This window comes from Crocuta crocuta, unplaced genomic scaffold, assembly GCF_008692635.1.
Source record: "Crocuta crocuta isolate KB4526 unplaced genomic scaffold, BGI_CrCroc_1.0 scaffold241, whole genome shotgun sequence".
Lineage (NCBI taxonomy): Eukaryota > Metazoa > Chordata > Mammalia > Carnivora > Hyaenidae > Crocuta > Crocuta crocuta.
In genome coordinates this window covers 876,532-882,510 of record NW_027527807.1, presented here as the reverse complement: position 1 = coordinate 882,510, position 5,979 = coordinate 876,532, and positions in this window count along the sequence as shown.

Here is a 5,979-nt window from a genome sequence, read left to right as displayed (position 1 = left end):
AGGTTTTGTTTGAAAAAGAATAGTAGCAACAATGATAACAGCAAACACTCACATAGGGCAAGGTCCTCAGTGCTCTATGTATTTTTTAACTCCCTGAGTCCTCACAGCAACCCTAGGAGATAGGGAGTACTATCATCCTCATTTCCTAGACGAGGAAACTGAAGCCCTAAGGTCACACAGCTAGTAAATGGCAAGAAGCATAAAGTATAGAAAAGTGCACCATGATAGAATTTCTCTAAAATAATCTATATTTTGAAAGACATGGGGCGCCCGGGTGGCTCAGTCGGTTAAGCGTCTGACTTTGACTCAGGTCACGATCTCACAGCTCGTGGGTTCAGGTCCTGCGTCAGGAATCCCCTGCTTGGGATTCTCTCTCAACGTCTCTCTCTGCTCCCCCGCCCAAATAAATAAATAAGGTGTAAAAAAAAAGTTTAAAAGACATATGCATATATGTGTGTACATATGCATGTTTTACATAATTAGCTGAAAATAAAAACATGGAAGGATTCATACTAGGCTAGTAATAGGGCTTATTGCATATGTTTACATATGCAGCTCGGAACGGGTCCTATCCTTGCCTCATCTAGCGCAGAGTGATTTGAGCTCTGCCGTGCCCGGCGACACTCTCCACACGCGTGTCCTAGGTGTTTCCAGAGGTCCGTGGACAGAGATCCTGTCTCCTGAGAAGCTTGGGTTCTTGAAGGAAACATACCCCTTTTATATCAGGTACTCGATGAATGTTCGCTGCGGGAGGGAAATGAGGATGCGTGGCAACAATTCAAATAAAAGCTAGGCAGTGAAGTTCGAAATTACAAGGCTCCAAACAAAATGCTATGGGAGACGGAGTGGGGAAGCATGACGGCTTCGCGAGATGGTTTTATAAAGAGATGACATTTGAGGGGCGCCTGGCTGGCTCAGTCAGTAGAGCACGTGACTCTTGATCTCCAAGTTAGGAGTTCAAGCCCCACGTTGGACATGGAGCCTCCTTCAAAAAAAAGAGAGAGAGGTGGCATTTGAGCTAGCTGCACTGTTTCTGAAAGCATGTCAGCGTTATACCTTCTGAGGTGCTCCAGACCTGCTGAATCAGAACCCCCAGAAGTGAGTCCCAGGAGCAGTATTTTATTTTTTTAAAGTCTACTTATTTATTTTGAGAGAAAGAGAAAGCACGAGGAGGGGAGGGGTGGAAAGAGAGGGAGAGAGAGAAAGAATCCCAAACAGGCTCCCGCAGTCAGCACAGAGCCCAGTGCCCGGTTTGAACTCACGAACCCTGAGATCACTACCTGAGCTGACGTCAGACGCTTAACCGACTGAGCCACCCAGGCATCCCTCTGGGAGCAGCATTTTAAAGGAGCCCTCCAAGTCCTTCTTATTCACACTAAAGTAGAACCCATGAAAACTGGGGCAGATTCGGGTGTGCAGAAAAGTGAGGAAGGACAGAGCAGTCAAAGGCAATAGCATTAGTAAAGCGCTCAGGCAGGAAAGCAGAATGGGAAAGTGTTCGATCCAACCTGACTGCGGTGGGCTGGGGGTGGTGAATAGCAATAATGAGGAATAAGATTCAAAAAGTGGGTTAGAGGGGCGCCTGGGTGGCTCAGTCGGTTAAGCGTCCGACTTGCACTCAGGTCATGATCTCACGATTTGTGAGTTCGAGCCCCGCATCAGGCTCTGAGTTGACAGCATGGAGCCTGGANGGTAGAACTAGACCATGGAGGGCCTGGGGAATGCCAGGAGACAATGTTTGAACTTTATCCTGAGGGCAAAAGAAAATCACTGAGATTTGAAACAGACAAAACAAAAATGGTGCTTCCCAAATCTGGCCGTTTATTTATTTGAGAGATGGTGCCGGCAGGGGAGAGGAGCAGGCTCTGCGCTGTCAGCATGAGGGGCTTGAGCTCACGAGTATCCTGACCTGAGCTGCAATCAAGAATTGGATGCCACCTAGGCACCCCCACCCTCATACCTTTTCAATCTGCGTTTCCAGGGATGTGGCCCAGAAATTATATTCTTTTTTTTAAACCATTTTATTTAAAAAAAATTTTTTTACATTTATTTATTTTTGAGAGACAGAGAGCACAAGTGGGCGAGGGGCAGAGAGAGAGGGAGACCCAGAGTCCGAAGCAGGCTCCAGGCTCCAAGCTGTCAGCACAGAGCCTGATGTGGGGCTCAAACTCACAAACTGTGAGGTCATAACTTGAGCCAAAGTCAAAGGCTTCCCCAACTGAACCGCCCAGGCACCCAAAATTGTATTCTTAAATAATCTTTCCAGGTGATTCCTGGCACTGGTTCATGAAATGGAGTCTGGGAGTCATTGCTTTACTGACCAATGCATTCCCGAAAAGTTGTTTGTTCGTGGAGATTTTATTAGTGGAGTTACTTGGTGAAAGTACTAGCAAGTGTGCTTAGAGGCAATCTTCGGCGAATCGCTTTCTCTAGGATGCTTCCATAAAACCCATATCCAATCTGAATGCAAAAACCCCGGACAACTTTCGATAAGATGTGACAAAGTATGTGGGTACCAGCACCCACTATTAATGATGCCACACGGCTGTACAGGCACAGCATGGGGGAAACGATCCGAAAGGCTTCGTCTAGCTTTGCCAGCAACACGAATGAACCTTAAGTAATAATATCAGAAAGGAAAAGGTGCTAGTGGGATGTGATGCCCACGGAGCCATGGCTTCGAAATGGAAATATCCACCACGTATCCGTTTTGAGGTCACAGGGAAAGTTGAAGCAACAATCTAAGGATAAAAGTAGACAGTCCCTCATCCCAAATTATGCTCCAAGAAGAATTACACACCATATGACTGCCAAGATGTTTCTTCTAGGTTTGAGATTTTCAGTTTATGTTCTTTGGCCACGCATCTGCTGTGAAGATGGACGAAAGAAAACAAAGTGGGGAGGGGATATATTGTCCAAGGATCAGTTAGTAACGCATTCTTCGACAAAATGCACGTGAGTCTCCTTCTGAAGATTTGTTTCTTCCAGCCACGTAATATTTTAAGATTATGATTTTCATTTAAAGTAAGCATGTCTGGGGCGCCTGGGTGGCTCAGTCGGTTAAGCGTCCGACTTAGGCTCAGGTCATGATCTCACGGTCTGTGGGTTCGAGGCCCGCGTCAGGCTCTGTGCTGACAGCTAGCTCGGAGCCTGGAGCCTACTTCAGATTCTGTATCTCCCTCTCTCTGTGACCCTCCCCTGCTCACGCTGTCTCTCTCTCTCTCAGAAATAAATAAAACATTAAAAAAACTTTTTTTTTAAATAAAGTAAGCATATCTGCTACTGAAGTGTCTGCTCACTGACATGAAAACACCATAGTCTGGCAAGCTGGAAGGCTGGCATATGAGTCTTAGCACAGTGCTCTAAAGTCTACCTTAAGCAAGAAATTGGTAGTGTTTAACCTTCCAACGATGAAGGGAGCCTCTTTTTTTCCTCCGAGGGCTCCTCATCTTACCCCCAGAAATTTCCAGCCACCCTTCATTTCCAAGTCCTTTTCCAAGGCCCGCTGCTATAAACAGGCTAGAAATCAGAGAGGAGTCCCAACAGCAGTATTTCAGGAAGGAAATGGAATCGAAGCAAATCTTTTGTGTACCTGAGCTGGACTCCCTTCTTTCCCAGGGACGGCCTGAACTATGGGAATCCCCGCTCTAGGCCGCTCTATGTGACTCTCTCTTGCTGTAGAGCGGAAAAGGTGAACACAGATAACCAATGCCCTGAGCATTGAATGAGTTCACATTCTCGGGGTTGATAGGGAAGGACCAGGGGACTACAATAAAGCAGCTCCAGGTTGAGGAGTTGAGAAAGAGTTAAATTCACCATCTGAGGCACTTTCCTGCTGGCGAATCCCTTGATTTTGGAGGGAGGGGGATGCGAGCAAAGGAAAAAAAGTCCCCAGTCATTACTGTGGCTTGATTGAGGAAAGGAATTACTTCCCAAACATTACTGCGGCTTCATCAGTGTGTTGGGGGCACGGACTTTCACTTAGGAGCTCCGTCCTGCCCTGCCCTTCACCCCCTGCCCTAGGCCGAGGAAACCCACGCAGGGGTTAGCCCAGAGGATCACAATTCCAGTAGCATTTCTCCCAATTAATTTGCCTTCACCTACCTTTGAAGTGGTGGTGACGCAGTGGGCCTGGCAGTGAGAAGAAAACAAGATCCCACCATAGACTAAAATCTTAAAGGGACCTGTCGTTATTAGTGCCAACGGTCACGCGCTCCCGGGGGGAGGAAGCCTCTTGGTCACATCGTCATCGTCATCGTGCGTTTCTGAAATCTGCAAGGGTCTGCATCTGAGTCAAAGCACCTTCAGCTCCCTAGGCCCCTCCTGGCTCCAAGGGCTCCGGGCAGGGACAGCAAAGAGTCCAAGGTAACTTCGGGGGTCGGTGGCCCCTGTGTGGTCCGCATCAGACTGTTCTGAGGAGTGGTAAGTCACAGGGTCTATACCGCGGCTATTTTTAGTGAAACCAAATTCCCTCCCCAAGTTCTCTTGCTTCCAACTTGTCCTAAGTGTAGGAGACCAGCTGTGGTCGGATCATCTTACTGGGCCAAGGCTCTGTCAAGGCGCAGGGACCAAATGAGGGAGGCGGAGCAAAGAGCTGGAGGCTNTTTTTCGCTGTCTCAGCCACCTGGGGGGGGGCGGGAGGGAGGGGGAGGCATCCTTTGGAGAGTGTTAGGACTCCGAGCAGTGGGCATTCCCCTCCAGTCTGGGAGAAATGTGGTAGCTAGATGATATTAGAGAGGAAAATTGAGAAGTTGGCAGTCATTTCCCTGTCTTCCCCAATTCCTAGCTCTCTCTCTTTGTTTCTCCTCTTCTCTCCCTCTCTTTCTCTCTCTCTGTCTCATATGCACACACGTGTGCACACACTGGCATGTCTGTGCCACTCTCTGCAGCCAAACCCGGATACCGGCCTGGCTCGCTAGAAGGATCTAGAAAAGAATGCCCTCATCCAGGAACCAGGCCAGTGGTGAAAAGTCTGAGAGCTGATGCCTAATCACATTGCAGCTGTCACTGTTCCAACGGGTAGTTTTAATGGGGAAGCAACTTCACGGGACATTTCTTTGGGCCCCAAACCTTGGCCAGAGGTGTGAATTCAGAAGCAGACAGCGATCTGGGATTCGGAGAGTGCTCACTGCCTTCCCCAGATTCATCTAGCTGAGCAGTTAACAGCCTGTGCACCACGACCCGTTAGGTAGTAGGGAAATCTATGTAGTGGGCTGTACCAACACTTAAAAATGGAAAGAAATAAAATAAATAAAGACAGGACACTGGAACAGAATTGAACACAATAAAGCGGGCTAGCTCTGTGAACTTTTGTGGATTCAATCACCGCATGGAATAGATTGCTTCCGGCTGGTCACCACAACATTTCCCTTTTTTGGAAAACACTCATCTAGATGATTTGGTAGAAAAGCACATGAAGACAAGCTCTCGGGCCATCCCCAGTTTTGCAAATACTACTTACGTGACTACAGCTACTATACCCACTATTTGGGGGTTTCCTCACGTGTCAGGCGCTATTCTAAGTGTTTCATGTTCATCGTCTTATTTAATACTTGTGAAAGCCTGAGGCAAATTCGTCCAGGCTCTACAGGACAAAGAAGCAGTAGGCTCCTGTCTGCAAAGTTGGTGTTCTTTCTTTTTTTTCATTTTTAAAAAGTGTTTCATTTCCTTATTTTTGTGAAAGAGAGCGACTGAGAGTGAGCTCGAGCCAGGGAGGGGCAGAGAGAGAGGGAGAGAGAATCCCCAAGTAGGCTCCGTGCGGACAGCAGAGAGCCCAACGAGGGGCTCGATCTCACGAACTGTGAGATCATGACCTGAGCTGAAATCAAGAATCACCCAGGTGAGTCACCCAGGCGCCCCTCCAAAAATCTGTGTTCTTAAGAGCTCCGGACCACTTCCCTCTTTAATGGGTGAATACATCGCTACATTCATTCATTAAACACATTAATGAAAATCCTGGCTGTGTCACTGGCTTTATAT